Source organism: Chelonia mydas, chromosome 1 (assembly GCF_015237465.2).
Source record: "Chelonia mydas isolate rCheMyd1 chromosome 1, rCheMyd1.pri.v2, whole genome shotgun sequence".
Lineage (NCBI taxonomy): Eukaryota > Metazoa > Chordata > Testudines > Cheloniidae > Chelonia > Chelonia mydas.
Window position 1 is genome coordinate 60,553,466 of NC_057849.1, and position 13,331 is coordinate 60,566,796.

At 43.9% G+C, this 13,331-nt stretch overlaps 1 long non-coding RNA gene across 1 annotated transcript in view; it reads right to left on the bottom strand.

The window, feature by feature from the left end:
• The window catches only part of LOC114019826, a 182,571-nt gene that overhangs the window by 64,243 nt on the left and 104,997 nt on the right, over positions 1-13,331 (bottom strand). The window contains exons 4-5 of the long non-coding RNA XR_006286776.1: positions 7,463-7,659; positions 4,180-4,588 (exon numbers count right to left, since the gene is read on the bottom strand). This is a non-coding gene — a long non-coding RNA (uncharacterized LOC114019826). The remainder of the gene's footprint in view (positions 1-4,179; positions 4,589-7,462; positions 7,660-13,331) is intronic.

The following is a 13,331-nucleotide window of genomic DNA, read 5'->3' on the forward strand; positions in this document are numbered from 1 at the left end:
TTCAGATTAGATAAATCGACACGGACAAATATTCCAATCAGTCTTCTCTCCAATGTGTGGAAACCAAACACATTCACTGCACTGTCCACATGTGGCTGTGGTTTGCTCCCAAGTAAGTAGCAGGAAGTTTTCTCCTGTCCCTCCCCTTCTCCCCCATGTAGAATGTGGGACTCTGGAAGGCAAAGCACCATCAGTGTAGAAGTTATGTGCTTCCACTGTGCCTTTTGGGTCCTGCAGGAGTCCTTTTGCCAAGGACTCTCCATCATGGAGGGGAAAGTTGGGTAAATTAATGGTGATAGTTAGGCATTTACTTCCATTCTAAAGGGCCATGGAGTTGGGAAGAAAATGATGCCTTAAAGAGCAACCATTCCTTGGCCCAGACTCCTCCTAGCTCACCCTTTCCAACAGCATAAAGCCCAATCTGGAAGGGGGGAAATGATTCCATGGAGGAGGCAGTGTCCTTCGATTGACCCTCTCCCTGGAAGACTCAATCTGTTTAACTTGAGGGGTCAATGTGATCCATAGATATTAAGGTGGATGTCCTCCATTGCTAGAACTAAGCTGTGATGGAGCTCTAGCCAAAGTACTTTCCAGTGACAGAACTTGAAAGAGATTATCAGGTCAGTACTCCGTCAAGTGGGCCAGGCTGTGTCCCCAAAAGGTTAGTGAACGGATATTTTTAGGATTAGTACATAGGGAGTTTTTAAAGATGTTTATATAGTTTAGTAATAATTTTATATTAAATAATTGTATTAAATCTGACCTCTATAATCTAAGCACTGCCAAAATGATTGTGGTCCAAACATTACATTAAATATTAAAATGCAGAATGGGCTCCGTTTGCACTGCAGAGGAGTTCACTCCCAAGATTGGATTACACATCTCGATGTTGGGAGTTCCAAACCAAACCGACAGCTGTACAACGATGCCATAGGCTTCTGTTTCTGTTTAGCCTGTTTTGCTGACCGATGAAAAGAGATGGAAATTCCAAACCTGAAATACAGGGCTTGGACAAATATATTTTTTTCCTTATACAGTCTATCTATGTACACTACTGGCTGGTCATAAAATGTATAACTTTACTTAATGAAGGTCTTCTATTCATTATGAAGTTCTTCTGTACCATGGTCAGCTTTTACAGTAGTGACCAAACCAAGCTGGAGAGAGTACTGTCATTATTCTCTATTTAGAACAGAGATAGCAGGGAACCTGAGGTGTTACCCTGAAAACACAGAGCAGGCAAGCTTTATTCTCTTTGTATTTTTGTACAGACCTAATATCCAATGCTGGATCCGCAGGATTAATCCTTACTTTCTTATGGTAGTTCCATTAAAGACAATGGGAGTAGTGCATGCTCAACCCTAAAAAGTCACGCCACTTTTTTTTGGGTGCCTAAATATGAATGTGCGTCTAACTTTAAGCACGAAAGTTTGATCTAAGCAATTTAGCTAAGCTCACAAGAAGTCTGTGCAGATCCAGGATCCTAATGCCCACTTCCTGACTCCCTAGCCTTCTTCCTTTTGATAACTGACTAATCAAATCATTCTGACTTCACCTAGTCTATATTCGTAGCAATCCCTCAATCCCCGTGACTTTCCAATTCATCTACTGTACAAGGTAGATTGTGCACCAAGGTACTGCAGCCTGTACAAAAGATGGTTGTTCAGAAGGTGATGTCTGCTTGAAGGTCGACACTGACACTGGGAAAATGCAAAGGAGGGCAGGTCTAGAGAGAGTCACTGATAGAAGCCAGGATGGACTTAAGCAGCATGGAAAAAATGTGGTCTTTATTGTTGGACTGTGACACTGACCAAGAATTACTCCCAGTTCTGACTAACTGTTCAGTTTACTCCGTTTTCCCTGGGACATTGAACACATCTAACTGACAATCCTCCTCATCTCTCTCTCCTTTTTTTAAGCAGTACCAAATAGATCCTTTTAGTTTCCTGTCTTCTTTTCTTTGAATAGCAAATGTGGCCATTCAAGTGGGTAAGCCTTTCTTAGCATGTCTGATTTTATAGATGCTGGGTCAAATTGTGCTCACCGGACCTAATTGTGCTCCTGGGATGGACAAAAAGGCCTCCCCACAAGTGGATCAGCTTTTTTCCCTTCTCCTGAGCACTAGAGAAAGCTCTTAGCAGGTCCAGGGATCTACGTGGAGGAGTGGGCTGGAGGATGGGTGAACTGGGCACCCAGAGATGAGCACCTCATTACTTTTCAGCACCTTCTTACAGATTCTTGAGAGTTCTAGGGGCTGCTGTGCCCAGAGGTGGCCCTTGGGAAAGCCACAGGAGGTCAAGAGCCCATGCATGATACTAAGTCCCTGTGATACTGAGTCCTGTGCGTCCACATACAGCCACAAGATTTATAGGCCAGACCTTTATGTTCTTCCATGGGTAGGGCAAAGCCCATGATCTGTCTCCCCTCAGTGAGATAACACAAAGAAAACTTTGCGGAGGGACTGTAGTGAGGTAAGGCTCACCGGTGCGGTGCCTCCTGCTGGTCATCCAGGGAATTAGCTCACGTCCAGCTCCAGAGCACCCTCCGCTGGTTGTTGTCTCACCTGCCTCAGGCCCTGTGTCCCTCCCAGGACCCCAGTGCCCTTTACCTCAAGGTTCTGCCCCAACAGTATCACCACACTCTGGGTCTCTCCTTCCAGGGAAACCCCTAACTCTCTAAACCCACCTTGCCTCAATGGCTACTGCCAGTCGTCATCTAGCCCCTGCTCACTGGGGCAGACTGCAGTCTGTAATCATCATTGGCAAAGGATTAGGACCTGCCACCTTTGTCTATCCCCGGGCTGCACCTTTGCAACCCCAGTACCTGTTTTGACTCAGCTCCTCCCTGAGCCCTTATAACAGGACCAGGTGTGGCCTGATTGGGGCGTGGCCCCAGCTGTGGCTGCTTCCCCAATCAGCCTAGCCTTTTCTCTCAGGAGCAGGATACCGGCCCCACTACAGGGACCCATGCAGAGTTATCTTCACCCTTCCTGGGTGTTACCGTGTCGGGGACAATCTGACCCACTGGTACAACTGTTTTTGACTTCAGTGTAACTGAGAGCAGAATTCAGTTCATCACATAGTTAACTAACCTTTTTTTTTTTTTTTTAAATCTGTGCAAGTGGGTTTTAACCTATGGAACTATGAACTGCAATTACGATCGTTAGCCTGCTGATTTCTATCCTTTTATAGAGGCAATAGAACACTTCCACAGAACATTGGGTGCTAACTAAACCCACATTATATTACCATACAGCTGCAATCAACAACCCAAGAAACAATAATTCCTTTATAAGTATATATTACCATAAAGAACTAAAGTAGTGCCACGTGTTATATATCACAGTTGATAAAGGCATTAGAGAAGCCTTTATTCTACTAACTGCACAACAAAGTATCTCCTCTTGAAAATGTTCTTCTTGGTATCCTAAGCATGAGGTGGTGTTACTCAGAGAAAGCACTTCGATTTAATGATAGCATACTATCAGATTACCCCCCACCAGTCCTGTGTTTAGCTTTTGTCAATTTCTTAACATTTCTAAAACATCAAATGCCAGCCAGAGACACCTTTTAACATGTGATGATAATACATAAGTTTGTCAAGCAGGCAAATGAAACTTGGTACCAAATGGACTGTATGAACTGCAATTAATATGGTTCGGATGTAGATCTGTAGGCAATGGTCCCTCTTTTAATCATACAGTTACAGAGAAACTGATGTGCTGCAGGGTTTATGAAAGAATTATTGCTGAGCAACTATTGCAGTGGTTCAGTAAATATTGGTTGAAATGTTTCAATAAATTCACTTTGACCATGGTTGCTTTTCATGAGCATCCATGTGATCTAGTAAAAGGCTTTCCATGAGAATTCACACCAGAAACCTGGTCATAAGAGTTACATTCATTTTGTCAAGGAACAGAAACAATATCATGTGACTTACATGACTAATCACAACTAAGCAAACACCACTTGGTTTAGAGATTTCCAATGCCGGGACAGAGGAAATGATGAACTGCAAATAAACTGGAAGAGACTGCAGTCAGATTGTGGCTCTTACATGAATACAAAGATAGTTAATTGAATGAACCATTACAAATTATTTACTCAGCTCTAAAAACTAATGATTTGTCTCAAAGCAGTTACATGTGCTGACCACAAATGCTACATTGAAATGTCTCACCTTGACACGTTGGAATCCATGCATGATTTGAGTCACAAGGATTCAAAGTAAACGAATCAAGCGTGGTTTGGGGATTGAGGTCAACAAAGTAAAAAAAGGTCTCCCAGGCTGGCCTTCCAGACTATCCCTTCCCTCCACTTCTCAGATCCAATGTCTTCAGGAAGGTCTTGGGGTTTGTTGAGGGAGGCGGGAAGTTGAGTAAATAGAGAGAGACTGGCTGTGGGGAGGGGAATCGTCAAGCTCTTCAGTACAAATATCCACAGCCCATGTTCACTGAATATTGTGAGTAAAAGCCAAAGTTCAACTTCAACCCCAGAACTAAGTTTTAGTGGGTCTGGAGCTCAGAATAATTTGCACAGCTCTTCTCATGTTATAAAGATCTTCAGGGATTCATCCTGTGTTCTGAATTCTAGAGGGGAAATTAATGGGTTAGCCTCATAGGTAATTATGAATAGAAGCTGGTAGCAGGCATTCCAAGCTAGCTAGAGACTGCCTCTGTCCCTATGCAATACTACTGCAGCTGCTATCAGTAGGAGAATTCAGATGGAGCCCCGTTCACTTTAAATGTGAGGAGCTGGCATCAAAGCATTCTCTGGGAAGGGTCTTTGACTCTGAAATTTTCTCACGCCTCCATCCACAAGAGTCTAGGAGCCTGATCCAGCACCCACTGATGTAGCTGGGAGTCTTTCCAAGGACAGTGATGCATGCTGGATCGGACTCCAGATTTATTAACCTTTTGGACATGTTACAAAGCCCAGCCTTTCTCTCTGTTTTTGGTCAGCAGAGTGGGGTAAAGGCTGGTTGGTTGAGGGTGGATGGTAATTGATTAGAGTTGTCGTTATCATGGGTTAACTATTGTAGCCAGTATGGTCCTGGTTGGGAAGTTTAGTTGTTTTGCTTTTAGTTTTTGTTTAGTTTATAATAGTTGTATTTTAATTATGTACTGCAGCTAGATCTCTAGAGAGAGGCTTGATAAACTGAAGTAAACAAATGTTCCTCCCTCTGCCATACCATACACACACCTGTCTATCCCTAACACATGTGTCTAGTGTTCACACCATGATCGGATACTCTTTCTTTGTGCCGCCCACCCACAAATATCACAGAATGCAGCTACTTCAGCCGGTGATCTTTGCACTGTGCTCAGCAACATCAGGAAGTAATCACAGCTAATTGTTATGGCTGTAATTCCAAACCTGCCAGCTGGCAGCGAATCAGTGTTCATAGTCACATTTGCTAAATGTCTCCCTAATATGTTTCATCAGACACTTATGGCAGAGCTCCTCGAAACCTTGCCTTTTGACTACTTCCATTTCTCCAGCTCTTATTTGGCTGCTGTCGAGCTATCCTCCTCCAGGGCAATTATTTGCACAGTGTAATTTCTTGGCAGCCCACCTGGCAAATGTTGCTTTCACACAGGCTAGACTAGATCTACGTTGGGTTCGGATGACAGGGTAAAGAGTTTAGTAGTATCTAGAGTGAATGAATAAAAATGTTTAGAATAGAAATATAGATGCCATCTGCTTCCATTCAAACTAATGGCAAAACTCCTAATAGCAGCAAAGAGTCCTATGGCACTTTATAGACTAACAGACATCTTGGAATATAAGCTTTTGAGGGAGAATACCCACTTCGTCAGATGCATGTAGTGGAAATTTCCAGAGGCAGGTATAAATATGCAAGCAAGAATCAGGCTAGGGATAATGAGGTCAGTTCAATCAGGGAGGATGAGGCCCTCTTCTAGCGGATAAGGTGTGAACACCAAGGGAGGAGAAACTGCTCTTGTAGTTGGCTAGCCATTCACAGTCTTTGTTTAATCCTCAGCTGATGGTGTCAAATTTGCAAATGAACTGAAGCTCAGCAGTTTCTCTTTGAAATCTGGTCCTGAAGTTTTTTGCTGCAGGATGGCTACCTTTAAATCTGTGATTGTGTGTCCAGAGAGGTTGAAGTGTTCTCCTACAAGTTTTTGTATATTGCCATTCCTAATATCTGATTTGTGTCCATTTATCCTTTTACGTAGGGACTGTCCAGCCAATGTACATAGCAGAGGGGCATTGCTGGCACATGATGGCATATATTACATTGGTGGACGTACAGATGAATGAACCGGTGATGGTGTGGCTGATCTGGTTAGGTCCTGTGATGGTGTCGCTGGTGTAGATATGTGGGCAGAGTTGGCATCGAAGTTTGTTGCAGGGATTGGTTCCTGAGTTAGAGTGACTATGGTGCGGTGTGTCATTGCTGGTGAGGATATGTTTCAGGTTGGCAGGTTGTCTGTGGGCGAGGACTGGCCTGCCTCCCAAGGCCTGTGAAAGTGAGGGATCATTGTCCAGGATGGGTTGTAGTTCACTGATGATGCATTGGAGAGGTTTTAGCTGAGGACTGTATGTGATGGCCAGTGGAGTTCTGTTCGTTTCTTTCTTGTGCTTGTCTCGCAGCAGGAGGCTTCTGGGTACACCTCTGCTCTGTTGATCTGTTTCCTTATTTTCTCGTGCGGGTTATCGTAGTTTTGAGAATGCTTGGTGAAGATCTTGTAGGTGTCTCTTGTAGAGACCAACACCTACAAGATCTTCACCAAGCATTCTCAAAACTACAATACCTGCATGAGGAAATAAGGAAACAGATCAACAGAGCCAGACATGTACCCAGAAGCCTCCTGCTGAGAGACAGGATTGGTGTACTAAGGAAGCCTGATCAAATTTAAGGGACTCTACTATTAATTATTTCTATCATGGTAGCACCTAAATACCCCAACCAGAGATCAGCTCCCAATTGTACTAGGTAGTATACAAACAAATACTATGAAGACAGTCCCTGACTTGGAGAACTCACAGTGTAGTTACACAGCCTTTCACCACCTGTGAATTTGGTGTCAGGTGCAAGTATTAAAATGTGCTGATAGGATGAAACGTAAACTCTGATTCTAACACAACGCAGAGGTTTTGGGTAAATATGAAATCATCATTTTTTAAATAGCTTTAAAGATATTTTTAACCGACAGTACAGTAAAAGAAAGCCAAATCAAGAGATGAGCTCTTGATATGGAACTTTTCAGATCCTAAGAGAACTGGGGTTCCAGGATGAAGAGGATAGACCCGCCGCCCCCCGGTTGATTACTCAGTGCCATGGGTAATTCAGCATCTGCACATGTTTGTGATGGCCAAGCACAGTGCTTCTATGTTTGACTAACCAGGCAGAGCTTCGCTAATAGAACTGAAAGGGGCTAAATGACTTCAAGATAAATAAGACTTTAGAAAAAAAATAATGAAGGAATTAAACTGACCTTCTTTAGAAATGGGTGAGACAGGGTAAACAGGGAAGGATCTTGTTTTGCTTTCATCCTGAAAAAATAAAATTTCTTCCTTTCCAGCTCAGCACAGTTGACTGATTTGGAAACAGATCTGTTTTCTCTGGAAAGATTTATTTGCCCAACAGACTGCCTTCTTCTTTTTTTTTTTTTTGTTGGCAAAAAGCAATAGGCTGGAAGAACAAGGATAGTCTTGTTAGCAAGTTTACAGGGCCCAGTAATTAACGGGTGCATTTGAAGGCACAGCATGCAGGATACTTACAGTAACCTACTGTATTATGGTGTCATGTGGAAGTGCTTTGAATGGCATGATAACTTCAGAGAATGCAATGTACTTCAATTCTCAGCCAGTGTTAGGTAGCAGGAATATTTAATTATGAAGGAAGCAATAATCTTTGTTGAGGTAAGGACCACTCAAGTGTCCCTTGTGAAAACAACTGTTAATTTGTGAAGTGTTTTTTTTTGGGGGGGTGGGGGGGAGAGAGAGTTCTTAAAAACAGGTTTCAGAGTAACAGCCGTGTTAGTCTGTATTCGTAAAAAGAAAAGGAGTACTTGTGGCACCTTAGAGACTAACCAGTTTATTTGAGCATGAGCTTTCGTGAGCTACAGCTCACTTCATCGGATGCATCCACGATATGCTATGCATCCGATGAAGTGAGCTGTAGCTCACGAAAGCTCATGCTCAAATAAACTGGTTAGTCTCTAAGGTGCCACAAGTACTCCTTTTCTTTTTTCTTAAAAACAAAGATGCATTAATGTGGTGTGGAGGCAGCAGCCTGCACTTTTTCCACACCAATCACCTAATGATACGTAGTAGGTGCCCAGTAACTACAGCTCCCCACCCCGTGCTTTGGGGAATCCAATCTCCAAGGGGGATTGAGCCATGAAGTCATCTCTTTTTGGTGTATGGTATGTAATGGTGTTCTGCATGACCAAAGATTTCTTAAGGCAATTGAGCTCTGCTTCCAGTTAACTTCTGTGGTGCCAGACCATCAACATACCTTTTTGGTTTGTTTGTGTTTTTGTTTTTGCTAATGAAGGCAATTATTGACTTAGGGCAAATTTGCTAACCTGGATACCTAACATTAGGCTTCTAAAACCGTATTGTAATTATTTACATGCAGTTAATGTGATTTTCAGAAGTGCTGAATAGTTACAGCTCCCATTGACAATGATATGATCTGGAGGATGGTGTGGATTGCACCCTCAGCAAATTTGCAGATGACACTAAACTGGGAGGAGAGGTAGATAGATACCCTGGAGGGTAGGGATAGGATACAGAGGGACCTAGACAAATTAGAGGATTGGGCCAAAAGAAATCTGATGAGATTCAACAAGGACAAGTGGCAGAGTCCTGCACTTAGGACGGAAGAACCCAATGCACCGCTACAGACTAGGGACCGAATGGCTAGGCAGCAGTTCTGCGGAAAAGGATCTAGGGGTGACAGTGGACGAGAAGCTGGATATGAGTCAGCAGTGTGCCCTTGTTGCCAAGAAGGCCAATGGCATTTCGGGATGTATAAGTAGGGGCATAGGGAGCAGATCGAGGGACGTGATCGTCCCCCTCTATTCGACATTGATGAGGCCTCATCTGGAGTATTGTGTCCAGTTTTGGGCCCCACACTACAAGAAGGATGTGGAAAAATTGGAAAATGTCCAGCGGAGGGCAACAAAAATGATTAGGGGACTGGAACACATGACTTATGAGGAGAGGCTGAGGGAACTGGGATTGTTTAGTCTGCGGAAGAGAAGAATGAGGGGGGATTTGATAGCAGCCTTCAACTACCTGAAAGGGGGTTCCAAAGAGGATGGATCTAGACTGTTCTCAGTGGTAGCAGATGACAGAACAAGGCGTAATGGTCTCAAGTTGCAGTGGGGGAGGTTTAGGTTGGATATTAGGAAAAACTTTTTCACTAGGAGGGTGGTGAAACACTGGAATGCGTTACCTAGGGAGGTGGTGGAATCTCCTTCCTTAGAAGTTTTTAAGGTCAGGCTTGACAAAGCCCTGGCTGGGATGATTTAGTTGGGGATTGGTCCTGCTTTGAGGAGGGGGTTGGACTAGATGACCTCCTGAGGTCCCTTCCAACCCTGATATTCTATGATTCTATGATATTTGTAAGTGCTCACTGCTTCTGAAAAGCAGACTACTTAAAATGGATAAAAATGGATTTACAACCCAAATTATATGCAGCAACCTACCTGGAACTTGGAGGGAGAGACAAAGGTTGCAAGAGGGAAGAGTTTGGAGAAAACACCAGAAAGTTTGTGGGCATGTAGCTGAATTGTAGCATATTCACCCAAGTATTCTGAAAGAACTCAAATATGAAATTGCAGGACTACTAAGTGCTGTATGTAACCGATTGCTTAAATCACTTTCTGTACCAGACAACTGGAGGATGTCTAATGTGACACCAATTTTTTAGAAAGGCTCTGGAGACGATCCTGGCAATTACAGGCTGGTAAACTTAACTTTAGTGCTAGGCAAATTTGTTGAAACTATAGTAAAGAACAGAATTATCAGACATATAGCTGAACCCAATTTGTTGGGAGAAGAGTCAACACAGCTTTTGTAAAGGGAAATCATGCCTCACCAATCTATTAGAATTTTTTAAAGCGATCCACAAACATCTGGACAATGGAGATCCAGTGGATATAGTATATATGGACTTTCAGAAAGCCTTTGACAAAGTCCCTCAGCAAAAGCTCTTAAGCAAAGTAAGCAGTCATGGGATAAGAAGGAAGGTCCTCTCATGGATCAGTAATTCGTTAAAAGAAAGAAAACAAAAGGTAGAAATGCACGGTCAGTTTTCCGAATGGAGAGAGGTAAATAGTGATGTCTTCCAGGGATCTGTACTGGGACCAGTGCTGTTCAACATATTCATAAATGATCTGAAAAGAGGGGTAAACAGTGAGGTGCCAAAATTTGCAGACAATACAAAATTACCCAAGATAGTTAAGTCCAAAGCAGACTGCAAAGAGTTACAAAGGCATCTCACAAAACTGGGTGACTGGGCAACAAAAATGACAGATGCAATTCAATGTTGATAAATGCAAAGTAATGCACATTGGAAAACATAATTCCAGCTATACATACGGAGGAGGACCAGAATATCATACAAGAAGATCTGCATGACCTTCTAAACTGGAGTAATAGAAATGGGATGAAATTTAATAGTGCAACGTGTAAGGTCATGCATTCAGGGACTAACAACAAGAATTTTTGCTATAAGCTGGGCACTTATCAGTTGGAAGCAACAGAGGAGGAGAAAGACCTGGGAGTAGTGGCTGATCACAGGAAAACTATGAGCTGTCAATGTGATGCGTCCATGAAAAAGACTAATACAGCCCTAGGATACATCAGGTGAGGTATTTCCAGTAGAGACAGGGAAGTGTTAGTACTATTATACAAGGCACTGGTGAGACCTCATCTGGAATACCGTGTGCAGTTCTGGTCTCCCATGTTTAAGAAAGATTAATTCAAAGTGTAACAGGTGCAGAGAAGGGCTACTAAAATGATCTGAAGAATGGAAAATCTACCTCATGAGAGGGGACGCAAAGAGCTTGACTTGTTTAGCCTAACCAAAAGAAGGCTGAGGAGCAGGGCCGGCTCTAGGCACCAGCAAAACAAGCAGGTGTTTGGGGCAGCACATTTCTAGGGGCGGCGTTTCGGCACTGGCCATGCCACCGCTAGAAATGTGCCCCCCACTGCCCCAGCTCACCTCCGTTCCACCTGCTCCCTTCAGCGTGCTGCTGCCGCTCCACTTCTCCCCACTCCCTCCCAGGCTTGCCGCGTGCGAAACAGCTGTTTCGCGCGGCAAGCCTGGAGGGAGGGAGGAGAAGCCGAGCGGCGGCGCACTCGGGGGAGGCAGCGGTGATGGAGTGGAGTGGTTCCTCTACCCCCCGTTACTTCCTGTGCTCCCCCCCCACCCTTGCTCACCTCCGCTCCGCCTGCTCCCCTGAATGCGCTGCCTCTCCGTCGCCTGAGAGGGAGGGGAGAGAAGCAGATCGGCAGCATGTTCAGGGGAGCAGGCAGAGCGGAGGTGAGCTAGGGTGGGGGGTTGTGGGGGGAGCCGCAGGAAGCAATGCGGGGGGGGAAATGCGGCACGCCCGGGGGAGGAGGCGGGGCCGGGGATTTGGGGAAGGGGTTGGGAAGGGGTGGAGTTGGGGCGGAGCTGGGGGCGTGGGGGGGCACAAAAAAACGGGGGTGTCCAAAAATCCTAGAGCCGGCCCTGCTGAGGGGAGATACAATTGCTCTCTATAAATACATCAGAGGGATAAATACCAGGGAGGGAGAGGAGTTATTTAAATTAAGCACCAATGTGGACTCAAGAACAAATGGCTACAAATGGCCATCAACAAATTTAGGCTTCAAATTAGGTGAAGGTTTCTAACTGTCAGAGGAGTGAAGTTCTGGAACAGCCTTCCAAGGGGAGCAGTGGGAGCAAAAATCCTAACTGGCTTCCAGACTGAACTGGATAAGTTGATGGAGGGGATGGTAGGGTGGCACTGCCTATAATGGGTTTTGCTCATAGCAAAAATCCCCAATGGCTGGAGACAGGGCCGTAGATGGGGAGGGTTATGAGTTACTACAGAGAATTCTTTCTCAGGTGTCTGCCTAATGGTTCTTGAGTACATTCTCAGGATCTAACTAATCACCATATTTGGGGTTGGGAAGGACTTTTCCCCTGGGTAAGATTGGCGAGATCCTGGGTTTTTTTTTGCCTTCCTCTGCATCATGGAGCACAGATCACTTACAGTTTAAATGAGTGTAAATGGTGAATTATCTGTAACATGAAGTCTTTAAACCATGATTTGAGGAGTTCAGTAACTCAGCCTGAGGTTAGATATCTGTTACAGGAGTGGGTGGTTGAGGTTCTGTGGCCTGCAATGTGCAAGTCAGACTAGATGATCACAATGGTCCCTTCTGGCCTTAAAGTCTATGATCTAAATTAACTGTTACCACTCAAGAAAGTGATCTTGGAGTCATTGTGGACTGTTCTCTGAAAACAGCTTTATTCACTGCTGCTGTCCATTGAGCAGATAACAGAATGTTAAAACCATTATGAAAGAGATAGATAGATAAGAGAGAAAATATCATAATGCCACTGAAAAATCCATGGTACACCCACAGCTTGAATACTGAGTGTAGTTTTGGTTGCCTTATCTCTTCACATAACGCACAGTCAACCTGTGGAACTGTTTGCCAGAGGATGTTGGAAAGGCCAAAACAATAACAGGGTTCAAAAAGGAATTAGATAAGATCATGGAAGACAGGTCTATCCATGGCTATTAGCCAAAATGGTGATGGATGCAACACCATACTCAGGGTGTCCCTAGCCCCTGATTGCCAGAAGCTGGGAGTGGATGACAGGGGATGGATCACGCAATGATTGTCTGTTCTGTTCATTCCCTCTGAAGCACCTGGCGTGGCCACTTTTGGAAGACAGAATACTGGGCTAGATGGACCACTGGTCTGACCCAGTATGGCCGTTCTTATTTTAATCTCTATATTATATATTTGTATTACTCCCCTCTGTGCTAGGTGCTGTACAAATATAGAACAAAAAGCAAATAGTTCTCTTAAAAAAGAGCCAGTTTTGTTTTAGAAATATGAAGTCCACATGTTATTACACACCATCCAGTACTAGAAACATTTGTGTTTGAAAATGTGGGCCTCAATACCCAGTAAGCCTTCTATAATTCTTAATAAAAACTATATAGGAGTGAATGGAGTATCTTCAAGCGCACTGACTTTTTTAAAAACTATATCTATTATTTATTTTGCAAACTGCAATTTCAATACCTCAGGTGAGAGCCAATGACTGAAATCTACAAGTAATTTCAG